Below are 15,885 nucleotides of genomic sequence, written 5' to 3'. Positions count from 1 at the left end.
GAAAACTAAGACGTCTTCATCATCACAAAAACAAAACTCTTCTCTGCTTCTGTGGCTTGTGGATTCGACTGAACCCGCGCCTCCTCCCCCAGCCCGCCCCGGACCCCCGCTCTCTCTCTCTCTCGCCCCGTCCTCAGGGCAGAAGTAAACCACGCCTTGAGGCCCTGCTCCCATTGTGCGCCCTCTGCTACTTCTGTTTGGGGCCTTTGTGCGCCACTAATCAGCCGTGGGGCCATGCTTGGCCCCGAGTGTGTGTCTGTGAGTGTGCGTGAGTGTGTGTGTCTGTGTCCCTTGCCCTCATTACGTAGCCACACTGGGAGGCCAGCATGGGAAGTTTCTGCTGCACTACACCCCCTCCATCCTTCCCACCCCCGTCCGTCTCTTCCATCCTCCCCCTTCGCTCTGAGGCTTGGACACTTCGTGAGCTGAGCTGCACCTGTTTCACACAAACTTTTACTGTCATGCAGACTTTTTTCCACTGTGTTAATATACATTTGTATATAGTCAGTGATAATATGACAGTGAAATAAGGTCACTGTAGATAGAAAAAAAGCAACATTTCTGACAAAAAAAAACAAACAAAAAAAAACAGAAATTTGTGCAAATCTCAGAAAATTTCCAGAAAAAAATTGGCTAGAAAAAACTAAAAACATTTTAAATTCTCAGAAAGTTTCCAGAATAAAAACATGGAAATGGTTGGGCTCCAAAAGTCCAAATTTTTCTAGAGAATTTTTTCATTTTGAGCAAAAAAACATAAAAACATAAAAACAAGGACATTTCTTAGTTTGAAAAGTTTCAAATTTGCTAGAAATGTTTATATTAATTTCAGAAATTTGCTAGAAAAAAACTTGGCTCCAAAAGGCAAACATTTTTGTAAATTATTATTTTTTGCTTGTTCAGATGTTTTCATCTCCAGAAGACTCATCTGTAAATTATCTTTTTTCTGAACAGGATTTTTCTGTTTTTCACACAGCTTGTTTTGGACTTTATTTTGTTTTAATGAAGTTTCACTCTTTAAGGTTTTATTGTCTCTAGTGGCTTTTATTTGATAGTGAATAGAAAGGAAAGTGAGAGAAGGTCAAGGGTTACCAGGCCGGGAATCGAACCTGCGACAGCCGCATCAGGGGCCTCCATATGTGGGCTGTGCTTAACCCCTGCGCCTCCACTGCACCCTGAAGTTTAACTTTTTTGTAATAATTTTTAATACCACCTGTCTGCGTTTTGTTCAGCTCAACAATAAAATTCAACAGATTAAAAAAACGTTTTCCATTACTATTTCCATAGTTTATTTATCTTAATTGTACTTTTGTTTCATGTGTATTTTGTGTTTCCACATTTCAGTTTTATCTGGGATGAAAATATTTTGTTGAACTTTATCTTGATGATTTTAGAGGTTTATTTTGACAGTGAATGTTTTGCGTTCTGAATACATTTAACAGTAAGTGAATCGTCTCTTTAATCAGTGTCAGTCTCTAAAAGCAGTCAGCTGGGCTCAGTGAACCGTCCATCCATCCATCCATTCATTCATTCATTCACCCACCCGCTGCGTGCCCCTTATCCCTCCTGTCCCTTCCCTCTCTTCCTCTCTTTTACCTTTCTGTCATTTGTCATCCCTTCTTTTCAGGCCGCTGCCCCGGCTCTCCTTCTCCTCCTGATGCATCACTTGCCTCTGACTGAGTGTTTCTCTGTCATGAGTCTATTTGAGCCAATCAGAGACTCAGCTGAGTGACAGGGTGATCTATTCATGGCTCATCATGTCCTCACAGGAATTACACGGACCCCCGCGCCGTTCTTTCCAGAATACTCACCCTGACCCCAACAGCTGCTTTTCCTAGCTGAACTTTGAGGAGGTTGGTACGTTTTAAAGCATTTCTGGCAGAAATTCATTCTTAAATACTGAGATTTTAGTCTGTTTTATGGCGTCTTATCTCTTTAAATCCAAGTAAGCTGCTGCTGGCCACGCCCACAAACTCAACGTTCACATTCACACATAGAAATGGCTGCAAACAGATGCACAATAATACAACCGTACATCTTTGAAAAGCAGCAGTGGAGCCTCCTGCACAACCAACAAGAATGCAGCAAGTGATTTTCAGATGTTAAGTCAACAACAAAACACTTGTGTTTTCCAGCAGCCATTGTACAAGTGTAAATTGATTATACCTGTTGAAATACAAACACACACAGTCACGGAGGATCCAATGGGTTCCAGTGTGGGAATGAGAACATCCCTCCACCTAAACTATCCGAGTTTTCCCTTCCTGAATCCTCTCCTCCTGGCTGCAGGTCACTAACTTTGTCGGCTTACTGACCCGTATTCAAGCTACGACTCGAGCCGCTACGATTGTTTCCCTTTTCTCTCTAATATAAGTTAAGGGAACTTGAGAAATTGCTTCAGAATGGAAATGTTCCTCCCCAGTTCTTCCAAACTTCAGTCATTTACTCTCATATTTATTCTGTAAAGTTGCTCTGATGCTACTAAGAATCCACATGTTGAGGTGATGCATCGTTTTATTCACCAGGTTAACAAAATGTTTTTCCAAAGTTTCACACTAACCTGTAGCATGACTGGTAAAGACCAACAGCTCTCACACAACAGAGTCGGTTTACTGAATGTATAGAACGGAGCAGAGCAGAAGTCCTGCAGTCTGATGCTCTGCAGGGGGCCGCAGGGACAGTCCAGGCCGTTACAGGGGCCCAACAACCTCCTGACAAGTTCAGGAAGTTCAGCTGTTTAAAACAAAACTCACAATCTGGGATCTTTTCAAATCCACAAAGAAAGAAGATAAAAGTGGAGTCACTAATAGGTGCAGCTTCGATGATAAATTATCTCAAGTTTATCAAAACTAAAACTGTACGATGGAAAATGGATGAGATGAGGAACAGCTTTTAGAATTTGAGAAATGGTTTTTGCACACACAATATTGCAGCATTAAAGGATTGTACAAAGCAGCTGTGTCCTCAAAGTATTAATTAAATGTTTTGTAACTAATTAGTAAATGGAATAACTGTGTTTTCCTCTGTTTAAGAATAAACTCTGACAATCAATAATGACTCAAGGATTCATAAGCTGTAATGAAATAAGTATTAATTTCTTCAAAATTCAGTCAAAGTAGGACAAGTTTACCAGAATTTAAAATACTTTGTGTCACAATTTTTCTGTATTTAATTTAATAGAACAAATATCAGTTTTAGAGAAGAATTTTATCAAATGAATCATGACTGCATTTCAACTTTGTAAGCTTGAAATGTGAATATAAACATTTTCAACAATATGTTTTATAATGACAAACCAAACATGTCTGAAGATTCTGTTCTACAGATTTTTATATTCAGGCTGTTTGGTTTCAAACTTTAATTTAGTTAAATGTTAACTAACTGCTTGTGCTTCGGTGGAAAAATAATTTAACGTTGCAGTATGTATTTTGTTGTCATGGTAACGGTGTTAATACATGGAAATAGTTTACCAACCTGAAAACTCTGAATAGGATTTTTAAAGAAAAAAATAAAACATACAGATATAATGAAGCATATTGATTCAGTACAATGCTGCATTGTTACAAATATAATGTGTTTTTCTTTATTATCAGACTCGGATACTAATTAGTTACATTTACTAAATTACATCTACTTTAGTAATTTAAAAAAAAAAGTACTTTTGGAGTATTTGTACTACTCTGTATGTTTTACTTTTACTTGAGTATTTTTGTTATAAAGTATTTCTACTGTTACTTGAGTAAAATTTCTGGATTTTCTTCCCACTGAATGAAAAACAAACATGTTTTAACCAAAAATTCACCAGACAGAGACACACACCTGAAGTTTCTGTTAAAGTTTTGTAAGTTTTTTATTTAAAGAAACTGATTTGGAACAAAATGTTATTTGGTCTGATTTTGTTATTTATATTAATTATTGTCATTTTGGCTTTTAAAATACCAAAATTTCCACTTAACTTTATATTTTGGTCCGTCTGATTATGTAATTTTAAATGATTGATTAGTTGATCAGTTACTCAGTACTTTAATGGATTTTTTCCTAAATATTTTTCACTTTCACTTGAGTAAAATATGTTGAAGTAGTGCTACTTTTACTTGAGTATAATTTTTGGCTAGTCTGCCCTTCATTGGTTATTATTATGTTTCTGTATTTAACAATGATTCTGTATGGGAGTTTTTGTTTTCTTTAAGCTACTCCTTTTCATTCAATAAATAAAATAAAAATGTTCCTCTTGCATAATTTCTGGAATATCTGCCTCGTTTCGTCTCTCACACTGAGACAAAACACGATTCCTGAAACGGTGAACAAAACAGATTTAATGCCAGATTTCTACTCCGTCTTCAAAGATCAGCTGCACATCTTTAATCTATAAGGACGTCTCCGGTATTGGCAGAGCCTCTGCGTGTTGTTTGCTCTGCTAAGTGCTTACATGTTCCTGATTATTGCAGACAGATTGCTCTTCAAGTGGGGCTTTAACTTTGGAATCGTATTGTATTTGTAATATCTTAAAAGCGACTCTATTATGGCGTTAAGGAAGTGTCGAAAACGGGCAAATAAAAAAGACTAAAACCTCCCACTTCGTCCTAATGCAGGACAAATACAGAGATTTAAACGTTTCAATGCATTTTCAAACATCTGGATAAAAACTGGCACATTTTCATTCTCCATGATGGAACAATAAAGCCGAGATTTAAAGCCGTAATTTGAAAGCTGAGCATAAATAAAGAGAATAAAAATGAAAACCTGAACAGCTAAAGAACTTTATATATTTCTCTACAGATCATTTGAGTCAGGAAATAACCAGATATGAAATGACTCATGGCGTACCTTTACTAAAAAACTTGATACAGTGAAGAAAATCGTATTTTAAATTTTTGTCTGAGGCAGTTTTATGAGAATTATACTGTCATGTGGACCGAACGTTGATCTGAGATGAAAGCATGAATTATGTTTACTACCGACCAAAGCTGAGTTCATGAAAGCGTGAATGTTTGGGGTAACTTGCTAGCTAGCTAGTTCTGCTGCACTTAGCGCCAACGTTTCTTCTTCTTTGTTTTAATGGCAGTTAGCAAACAACTAATGCCACCAACTGGTAGGGACAGTGAACTACATTTTACTGGCTGCAAGTAAGATTGGCACTGCTTCATCATATTTTTACTCAAGTGAAAGTAAAAAGTAGCCGTAGTTACATTTACTTGAGTACGCTCTTTAAAAAAAATACTTTAGGAGTATTTCTATTACGCTGTATTTTTTACTCTATTTGAGTAAAATTTATCTTAATTTTCTACCCACTGAATGAAAAACAAATGTTTTTATTGAAGGAAACTGATTTAAAAGCATTTTTCCTTTTTTCTGATCTTGTTTTTTATTTATATGAATTATTTTTTTGATATTAAATGATCGATAATTTAATCAGTTACTCTGTGCTCCTTTACTTGAGTAATTTCTTGGACAACTACTTTTTACTCCTACTTGAGTAATAGCATGTTGAAGTGCTACTCTTCCTCTGCGTATAGCTGCTGATGTGCCAGATTTGAGGCGTGTATTTGGTGTTTTCTGGTTTTCCTCTGAGATTTCACGGCAGTGAAAGTGAGCAGAGTTTGGGGAGAGAGGAAGGAAGGTGAAGAGAAGAAAGGAGAACACTTCAGATTTTTGCTTTATTCCCTCCAAACTTGTAATGTAGGTTTGATTAGCAAGCATGTAATGTACTTTACCCCCACGGCTGGAGACGGAGCAGCGGGGGAGGCGGAGGCCAGGCGGAGCGGGATGGAGGCAGAGGTATAGCAGGAAGGAGGAGGAGGAGGAGGCATATAGGCTGCCAGCTCAGCAGGTCTCCTCACCCCCCCCTCCACTACATTTTATTTCTCCATGTCTTCAAAACAAGATGCACCCCCCTCTTTAAAACCTAACATCACCTCTGTCTGGGCACAAACTGCACCCTAAAGCCCCTCCTATAGCTGCACCATGCTGGGTAAGTGCAGGGTGTGGGTGGGGTAGGAGGAGGTTGGAGGTCACAGGCAGGAAGAGTTTTTCTTTTCTGGGGTCGGATTGAGTGGGGGTGAGGAGTTGCCTCCCCACTAACAAGTTGGATGTCTGCATGCAGGAAGTTGTTTGTGCGTCGACACAATGCCAGTTTGTTTGAATCCAGCAGGGAAAAGTCAGCCGTGTTGACACTCAGCTGCTTTCAGGGTTAAAGGCTAACGAAAATGTTGAGGCAGCATCCGCCCGAGTCTCGCTCTTTAGGAACTAAAGAGTCATCAGGAAAAGTGTAAAAATTACACCTGAAAATCAGCTGTACACTGCAAAATCCTACCGAGTAATTTTAGTCTAGTTTCTAGTGCAAATCTTAGTACATTGGAAATAAGACAAAACAAACTTATTCGTAACTTTTCTGCAAGATAAGACATTGTTTTAAATCAACCCCTTAATTAATAAAACCAGAACTTTTTCATCAACATTCAAGAAACTTAAAACAAGTTCCTGTGTCTTGCTGAAAAGTCATCTACTAGTTTTGTCTTATTTAAAGTGTATTTGTACTAGAAAGACCAAAATTACTTTGCAAGACTTTGAGTTTTTGCAGTGATCTTTATTAAAATATCATTCTTAATTCCCCTGTACTCTGAAAAACCAGCTGTATTTATTTGACAGTGTCTCCAGAATGACAGGTCTAAGTAAGTAAATGACTCCAAGTAAGAAAACTACATGAAAACATTTAAAAATGTTTTCTAAGTCTTGCTATCCAAAGTAAAACTTTAAAAATTATGAAAAAGTTTTAGCTTCTCTGGCAGATTATTTCACTTCTAACATGACATTTTTCCTGTTATAAATAAAATAATCTACCAATAAAACTGGAACTTTTTCATCTATAAAAGGGAATTATTTATTTAAAATAAGCTCATTTATCTTGCTTAAAGTTACTTGTAAGTTAATTTGGTCTTATTTCAAGTGTACTAAGATATTTGAGCTATAAAGTACCAAATTTACTTGGTAAGATTTTGTGTTTTCGCAGTGTAAAGCTAATGAAACCTCCTGGCTCTCTAAAGCTAAATCTCTGTAAATCAGATCCAGTAGAAACCCGAGCGAACGAGGCGTTTCCCATCATGCCTCGGCTTCCCGTTCCCCCTCTCCCTGGCTGCGCTGTCGGCTCAGGCTGTGAGCAGAGCGACGTTAATGTGTGGAGACACCTGACAAGCCTGCTGGCCTTTAGGGCTCAGCCTAATCACTCCGGACCCGAACCCATCGGGAATTAAACCCGCAAAACCAAACAGTCGCTGTGGGAGCCGGCTGGCGTCTGCAGGAGGCAGCTGAAGGAGCGAAATGTCCGGATGGAAGATACAGAGTCTGCATCTAAACAACAAACTCTGATCAGCAGAGAAACATTTTCACTTAAAAATGCTGAAACAAAAGGCTTCCTCAGCCAGGTAAAAACACAAAATATTACCAAATATTATTGGTTTAGTTTCTTAATACATTTGAAACAAAACAAAACTAACTTACAAGTAACTTTTCAGGAGCTGAACAATTAATTAAAATTGATAAAAAGTTCCAGTTCCACTGTAGATTACTTCACATTTTCCCAGTTTATAAGTGGAATAATCTGCCACTGGAACTGATATTTTTCCATAAATATTAATTATTTACTTAAAACAAGCTCCTATCTTACTGAAAAGTTAATTATAATTTAGTTTTGTCTTATTTTATAGAAACTAAACCAAAATTACTTGGTAAGATTTTGTGCTTTTGAATTTATCGTATCGTTTATCATGTATCGCGATACATTCCTTATCATGTTAAGATTCTGATTTATTGTTATTGCAGTAAATTCCAATTAATAATGTTTAAAAAAAAACTAAAACTGTCCCTATTGTTAATTTTACCTTTTTCCCACAGTTTGTTCAGTAAAGCTGTACAAATAAATTAGAAAATATGATTAAATGCAGAAACTAGAAGTTTTGTGGGGCAATAATTGCTGTGACCTTAATAAATTAGGTGTTTTTTTAAATCACTTTTATTGTCATCAATGTAGGACCACAACATACTGTGATTAAACTTTCAGTCCTAGACAGAGGCATAGAAGGAAATGCTATATCACAACTTAAATAGAGGCTGGAAGTCGCATCAGAAACGTCTCTGCAGCATGTTAGCGCTAACATTAAAGCTTTAAAACACTGTACTAATTCAAAATGAATGGGGATTTTAAAGTACAGTAGCTTGTTAACTCTGGTATCTGTTCAGCCACACAGGGCCCCTCGCCACTCTGCCCCTCTCTCCAGATGCCCTCATTAATTTTAGATTGGCTCTAAATGAGTCTCCTTCATCGCGCCCGAGGTTTTCTAAATTAGATTCATTTATATTTAAATTGTGAAACAGGCGTGGTTAATGAGAGAATCGTTATTTTTGGGGGTTATTTCAGATATGCTGATAGTTTGGCTGTGTGAACTTAAACCACCAGAGAAGGCTCACATGTAGAGAGGCCTGCAGTCTCAGCTTCTACTTCTGTTTTCTATGTTTTAGGTTTTTGAAGATGCTAATGAGAATGTAGCACAATAAATGCTACAATACTAAACATCCTTAATAGGGTTAGGGTAGGTTTATGAACGATATTAAACATGTTCTTTACATCTTTTGTAGCAAATAATTAGATGATGAGATTTCTATGGCTGAGTTTATGAGGAAATAAAAATATGTTTCAAGAATAAAGTCTAAATATTCAGAGAAAAAAAATTATATACAACTCAAAGATGCACGGTTCTCATAATTTTATGACTGTATTTTAATATTTTTATTTTCTTAATATGGCAGCCGCACCTCACAGTTTACACTCGCACGTGGAAATGGCTGCGAACAGATGCGTAATTATACAACCATACAGCTTTGAAAAGCAGAAGAGGAGCCTCCTGCACAACCAACCAGAAATTAGCAAGTGCCAGCAGCCATTGTACAGCTGTAAAGTCAGCTCGAGCTCTGCTTGAGTTGCTTGGTAACAGCTTGTGGTTGCTAGGTAACGAGTCCCTGCCTACTCATTTGTACCGTTACATTTAGAAGGTTTTGAAACGGCTCATTTTCCAGACACCAAAAAACATGAACTTATTGCCAAAGAACAGGCTGATAGTTTTTTTATAAGCGCTTGCATTGTTTTTATAAGCAGTAGAGACCCAGATAAAAGTATAAAAAAGAACAATATGTGACTTTTGCATAATAGATCCGCTTTAAGAAAAGCTGTTTTGTGTCGTTTCTGTCAGTATTAAGGTGAGTCCATAAACACGACCTGGTTTGTTTCGTCTGTTAACACCTCATGTGTCGTTTCCAGCACATCTGTGCAGTTTGCTGCTCCACATGTGCTAAGAAGCAGATCATCAGACTCATGTTGACCTAACAGGTGCCTCCATCAACACGACGGAGCAGCAGGACGCCTCTTAAAAATAAACTGCTGTAAATGTGCTGAAAATGCCACATCTGAGAAATAAAGAACATGAGCAGGAATCCCACCCACCACTCATAAAAAAGCCAAATCACAGAGCGCTTTACAGCTGTACGTCTCCTCACAAGGCGGCCCATAGCAACGCCCCGGCTTCCCCCGTCAGGAATCTGCTGTTAGGAATCTAAGTGCCAGGCGTTTAAAACCCGAGGAATGCTATTGTTCTGGTCACAGCTGCAGGACCGCTGGCCCGGCTGCTACTGGGCCAGGAGGAAGGAGGGCGGGGGCCGCGAGGTGTGAAACACACAACTTTACGTGTTTTAGCGCTCTGTGGCCTCATGACAAAGCAGCAAATAGTTGACAGCAAGTCGACACATTCCTCCTGGCCTGGACGTTTACAGTGGCTCCATAACCTTTGAACTTTTTCTCAATTTTGTCAAATTACCAGCACAAAGTTCAGAGTGTTTTACTAGCATGTGCTAGAATTAAAAATGTGGCAGATATGTGTGTTTCACTGTGGAAGAGGATTACTCACACTAAAAAAATAATCATCTGACTTCAATGACTGAATTCTGAGGGTTTGTTCTCATAATTGTGACTTTTGATCTCAGAAGTCAAAATTATGAGAAAAAGTCAGAATGAGTTTTTCCCCAGTTTCCCTCATCCTCTTCAGTATTAACCCTTTTCAAACCAATATAACCGGAAAAAAATCCTTTTTGATCTGTGGTCAGATGAGACTGAAAGACTGCATGCTGGAAAACCAGCACACATTGTGCAATGTAAGGCGATGGCAGCATCATGCTGTGGGGATGCTTTAGCTGAGTTTAGAAGACGACAAGCGGAGCAAAATACAATCAGTTTTGTGATAATAAGGCGAACATATGAAAAGGTCAAAGGTCATTTTACAAGGCGTTACATTTTAAAATCCTGATTGGACATTTGTCCACTCAGTCTGCTGAGAAAAGCCAGAAGATGAAGAGGATGATGAAGACGCTTGTAGCAGGAAGAGGATCCATGTTGGTGATGCTCCTGTTCCTCGTTCATCACAGCGAGAAGGAAGAGATTCTCTCTGGGAATGACCGTCCAGCTGGTTGGAACAAAGCCTGGCCTTCTTCCAACCGTCTGACTTCATAAACACCGAGCCACGCTCAGTTTGGAGGCAGCGGAGGCTGGGCGCAAACGCTGCTGTGTGTGTGTGTGTGTGTGTGTGTGTGTGTGTGTGTGTGTGTGTGTGTGTGTGTGTGTGATGCACCTACCTGGTCCCAGTTTCTGCCGTCTGGTTCAGCCGGGGCGTGTCTTTAATCTCATGTTACGTAACTGGAAAAGAATAAAGACAAACAAATGCAAAGTGAGAAACTGACTCATGAATTTGAATCCAAACTCAAAGTATTACCAAATGTTTTGGTCAAGTTTCTTAGTTCACTTAAAATAAGACAAAACTAACTTCTAAGTAACTTTTCATCCAGACGTAGTATCTTGTTTTAGGTCAGTATTGATGAAACTTTCTAGTTTCACTGGAAGATTTTCATGTATAATGTGGGAAAAACATCTTGTTATAAGTGAAAATCTGCCAGTGAAACTGGGACTTTTCATCAGTATTGACCTAAAACAAGTGAAAAAGATCGTGAAAATAAATATGAATCCTCTGGTTTAAAATGATTCATTTAACTGGCAAAACATTATTATCAACCATGGTGGCCATCTTGTGAAAAAACACAGTAAATCTGATTCCTGTGGGTACAGTTGTGTCTGATTTGACACCAAAAGTATTAATCTGTGATAAATATTAGCAAATTCAGTGGAAACATAAATATTCCTTGAAAAAATGTCCTGTTGAATTTTCCTCTTTCCCCCCCCAAAAGGCAGAGACCCTGGAGCATCTGTACCCAGTTTGGTTCTTTTATCCAAATGAGGAAGATTTTGCTGAAACTCTGAATAATCTGCAGCAGCATAGAGACAAACAGGAAGCCCTGATTGCCACCTGTACATTTATTTCTGAGGCGTGATCAGCACACAAAGCGCGTTTCTGCGGTATTTATCAGCGAAGCTGTGGGTGAATTCACAGATAGGAGACGGATTTATAAAACACTCGGCCTTGGTGAAAAGCTGCTGAGACTAAAAGGTCAGAGATCGTTGTGAATCTTTGTTCGCTCACAACGGCTCCCAGTGTTTCCTGATCCAAGGTTGTGTTACCAGGCAACAAATACAGTTCAGGGCGAGTAACTTGCTGACTCCTTCCCTCCCCGCATGAACTGTGGCAAAGTTTCTCTGCAGAAAGTTGAGGCTGAAGCTTGAATTTATGTAAACATTCGGCTAAACTACGGGAAACCGTCTGAAAATTCTCCTTACAGACGCAGAGCTGCAGTGGAAACACAGACTGAGCCTCGTCCTCCTGTAAATCATCTGAACAGTTTGCAGGACCTCAGTACCCAGCCACCCCCACTTCGATGCCCCAAAATAAAATGAAAAATTAACAGAAATAAACAGAAACTCAAACGCAGCGACATAAAGGCGTTTAAAGCAGAGAGGAGCAGAAACGACGTTTAGTTTGAGTTTATAGTTTAACAGCAACCATTTGATAAATGCAGAAAGTTCATTTAATGTTCAATTATAAAAACTGATTCAAAAGTAAAGATGAATGTATTTTGCAAAAATTTAACACTTATTGAGTAAATTTACTGATTGGGGAAAAACACAAATAATTATTTGTATAAAAAGTATTTAGAGCAGCTTATGGTTTATTTTTTTAATATAATCCAAATGTTGATGAATTTAAAGTTCATGACTTCCTGTGAACTTTATGAATACATATAATGTGATACATTATCTGTTTCATTAGCCACGTTTAAAAGTGGGAAAGCCAAGAGAACATGAGGTTTAAGGACGTCTGTTGATCTGAGTTGGGATTAATCTACAGGAGATCAGCTGCAGAGAACGGATTCAGATCAATACAATAAGTCAACTGAAAACTATCAGAAACAAATAATCACTTTTTATCTTAACTGTATATTTTGTCCCGTCTGATGATGTAATTTTTAAATATTAAATGATTCATAATTTGATCAGTTACTTGAGTAGTTTTAAAAGTCTAAATCAGTTACTTTTTGCTTATAAACCGCTCCAGGAGTGGAAATATTTAAACTATTAACACTAGAATAAGCATAAAAACGAGACAAATGCACAAAGCAAACAAACAGTTGACTTTAAGAGCATTAAACCTTTTATGAAACTGACTAACCTTCAAAATGAGGGGTAACAAATCAAATCTTTACATTTCTGAAGCATTTTTCCTGTTCTTCCTCCCCACCGTCTTTTTTCCAGCTGGTTTATCCATAATAACTGTTAGGATGAAGTTCGCCGCACCGTGAGGACAGAAATGTCCTGAGCTGTTTGCAAAGCGTGTGCCTGCTGGATGAGACAGACTGAGGCCTTCTGATGCCACAAAACGTTACATGTTTACAGTATTTGACTTTCAAATGGCGCAACGGACTCCAGCAACATCAGAGCAACAAAGATGGTGTACGAACAAGAGGTCTCACTTTGACACAAACTGTCAGCGTCTTTGTCTGGTGAATTTTTTTGTTAAAATTATTTGTTTTTGATTCAGTGAAGTTAATCACAGTTAGTAGAGAATCCAGAAATGTTACTCAAGTAAGAGTAGTGATACTGAAGTAAGTATCACTACTTCAAGAAGTATCACTTTCTACTTACTGAAGTAGTAAGTGATATGTAATAAACTCCTAAAAGTAAAATCTTTCCATAAAGTTACTCCAGTAAATGTAACATCTGTAAGGTTCCTGCAGTGTCTGAGTCACAGAGTCTTTGTTCCTGTGAGCTGCTGATTTGTTGCTAACTTCACTGGAACTCCAGACAGACATGGTCCAGATCCCGGCTGGTCCAGATCCCGGCTGGTTCAGATCCCGACTGGTCCAGAACCCGGCTGGTTCAGATCCCGGCTGGTTCAGATCCCGACTGGTCCAGAACCCGGCTGGTCCAGATCCCGGCTGGTCCAGAACCCGGCTGGTCCAGATCCCGACTGGTCCAGATCCCGGCTGGTCCAGAACCCAGTTGGTTCAGATCCTGGCAGTGTTTCGACTATTTTTCAGGTTTTTGTTCCAGATTTGTTCAGTGATTTATAAACTAACAGTATTTTAAAGTTTATTCTCTCGCTGTAGAACTGGGTGATGTGCTCTGACTTCCTGGTTTTAGTTAGAACTCCAGCAGCAGCGTTCTGGATCAGCTGATTGATTTGTTTTGGTCAGACCCATTCTTTAACTGCAGCCATGAAACAGTTTCAAGGGCCACAAATGGCCCCCAGGCCACTTTGGACAACCCTGCTTACTGTGACATCAGTCCTCTAAACCTGGAAATGTTCCTCAGGTGATAAAAGGCCAGCTTTTTAACCGTCTTTATGTTGCTCTGAAGGTTCATAGTTTCTTCTTCATATAAAAGTTAAGTTTCAAACTTTCAGCAAATTAAACTCAAATCAACAGAAGATGCAGAAGCACAGAGATCCATCCCTGTGCTTCTGGATGTATAAAAACATCCCCAGACATACAGAGGGTTAATCAGAGAAGCAGTGATGGAAACTTCCAGCGATGATGTTTTGCAGCCTGGTCTCAACAAGGGGAAACCCTGTTTTTGGGTCAGGGGTCAGAGTTAGGGCTAAGGTATGAATTGAGTTTTGGTTAGGGTTAGGTATGTGATGGTTAGGGTTAGGAAAAGGGTAAAGGTAAGGCTTAGGCTGTAGAAATGAATGGAAGTCAATGGAAAGTCCCCACAAAGATAGCAACACCAACATGTGTGTGTGTTTGTGTGTGTGTGTGTGTGTTTTAACAGCAGAGGGCCCCCAGAGTCGGGCCCCATCATTTCCAGCTGGATTGTGGGTAGCAGGGAGAGCTGGGAGCGGGTTTGGAGTCGGGCTTTGTTTGTTCCCGGGTGCTGACATCACCGTGCTGATGGCACCAAATCCCCGTTCCCCTGCACACAGCACTTTCTATACAAAACAGCAACACACACACACACTCTGTGGCACATGGTACCAGTAATGCCAACTAGGCCAAAAAAAGCCCAGCTCTCTTTTTCTAACAGCCATCATGAAGCTGGTTCGCTCGGCTAGCAGGCGGTTCTGTCTATATTTGGGTTTTGCTGAAACTTTGAAGTTTAAAGTCGTCCAGGAGCCACAAAGACGCTCAGCCACTTCCACTGAACACATTTAGGACCTCAGTTTAAAAAATTCAGTCATTTCAAAGATTTCTGATTCATTCACGAATATTTGAAGGAATAAGCAAAGATTTTCATTCAAAAATGTATTTTTTTTATAACTTAGACAATAATATAGCTTAAATGATTCAGATAATTATTCACAGCAGTTTTTACCTTCATTTAGTGGAAAACTGAATGTTAAAACATTGTTTTTAAGAGGAAGCAGAAACCAGCGAGTGTTTAAATCAGCTTTCTAAATAATCGCACGGTGGCCCGTCATTTTTTACTGTTTATAAGAAACTATTGTTTTTAACTCTCAATAATGACTTTTTGCAGTTGAGAGAAAACATGAAGGGGAGAGGATGGTAATCATGAAATGAAACTGAAAAATGAAGCACAAAAAACATGAATGTTTTAAAATTTAGAGTTTTGCTCAAAGTAAATTATTGTTGAAAGTTTTTCATCACAACCTTGTATTGTTTATTTTCTCTTGTTCAACCAACGAGAAATAATAAACCGTCAGAGTTAAAAACAATAAGATGAGATTTTAGAAATATTTTTGGGAAAATTAAAGATTCCTGCTTTGTAATTGCAAATAAACATTCAAAAAACAAACTGTGTTTCAGAGTTATAATTATTTCAAGTTTGGTTTCTCAATATAATCTGTTTCACGTCAAAAAGCAATGAAAGTGTGTTTGTCTTGAAGAAGGAAAGTTTCCCCAATCTGAGTTTATAGATCTACTTCAGACAGATTGGTTCATGAATTTAAAAATAGTATTTTAATAATTTAAAGAGATGAAAAACAATTTTTCATCAGTTTCAAATAAAATCTGGACTTCAGACTTTCCAAGTCAAAACTGCAGCTTTTGTTAATAATTAACAGGATTTTTCCAGTCTGTTAATTGATAATTATCATTTCTAAGTAGAAATTCATATTAAAACCTTCAGTGAAACTGTGAAGTTTGGAGCTAAATTTCAATGAAAAGAAGAAACTATTGACTTTTTCCACAACCTGTTGATGAATTTTTGATTCTAACTGAATTCAAATCTTCTTCTAGTATTTCAGTATTTTATACTGATGATAAAAAAAGTTGAGTTTAACTCGTACTTAAATGGCACAAAAATCTTTACTCTTATTTCAAAGTTTCTTTTATTCTGTTAAAGAAATAGACGAGAAAAATCAAGGTGTAATAACTGGAACTGAAAAAGTAATTAATGTCGACAGAAAAACTTTAAACGACCTTCAGAAAACTAAAGAAATATTC

The 15,885-nt window shown here is 38.2% G+C and overlaps 1 long non-coding RNA gene across 2 annotated transcripts in view; it reads right to left on the bottom strand.

The window, feature by feature from the left end:
* The window catches only part of LOC106946026 (uncharacterized), a 52,603-nt gene that overhangs the window by 8,596 nt on the left and 28,122 nt on the right, over positions 1 to 15,885 (bottom strand). For both annotated transcript variants that reach the window (XR_001424672.1, XR_001424673.1), the window contains exon 2: positions 10,672 to 10,732. This is a non-coding gene — a long non-coding RNA (uncharacterized LOC106946026). The remainder of the gene's footprint in view (positions 1 to 10,671; positions 10,733 to 15,885) is intronic.

The sequence above is a fragment of the Poecilia latipinna genome, unplaced genomic scaffold (assembly GCF_001443285.1).
Source record: "Poecilia latipinna isolate Pla-1442-1.1 unplaced genomic scaffold, P_latipinna-1.0 Scaffold173, whole genome shotgun sequence".
Lineage (NCBI taxonomy): Eukaryota > Metazoa > Chordata > Actinopteri > Cyprinodontiformes > Poeciliidae > Poecilia > Poecilia latipinna.
This window is presented reverse-complemented; position numbering and strand designations above follow the sequence as displayed.